A 486-nucleotide genomic window follows, 5' to 3' on the forward strand; every position below is an offset into this window, starting at 1 on the left:
GTCACGCCCTTGCCTAGGTGTGTGACAGATTTTTTACTGTGTTCCTGAACGCAACATGACTCTGACTCCGTCTGCAGCCAAGGGTCAGTGTGAGAGGAGCCTGTTCTGTGTTGAGCTTCAAAAACAACAACAAAAAAAAAAAACAACTATTTGAACAAAAACAACTCCAGTGCTCACCTGGGTCTTGTAGCTGCAACATATGATGCTAAGAATAAAATAAAACTAATTTTAACTTGTCCATGTAAACAATCAACAGCCTCTGCATGGAAAATGATCTCTTTACAAGATAATTATGTTGTGACCACACGTTATTATCTCATGGTCTTTTTAAAATTTTTAACCGATATCACCAGATGGACTCTTGATATGTAATGTTGATAAATGTATCAGTAGGTTCTAGTTTTCAACAAAAAAACTTGACTTTTTGCTAAAAACAAAAGCAACAAGTTTTGCAAAACGTCCCTCAATTGAAGTCTTTTTTCATTC

The sequence above is a fragment of the Austrofundulus limnaeus genome, unplaced genomic scaffold, assembly GCF_001266775.1.
Source record: "Austrofundulus limnaeus strain Quisiro unplaced genomic scaffold, Austrofundulus_limnaeus-1.0 Scaffold616, whole genome shotgun sequence".
NCBI lineage: Eukaryota > Metazoa > Chordata > Actinopteri > Cyprinodontiformes > Rivulidae > Austrofundulus > Austrofundulus limnaeus.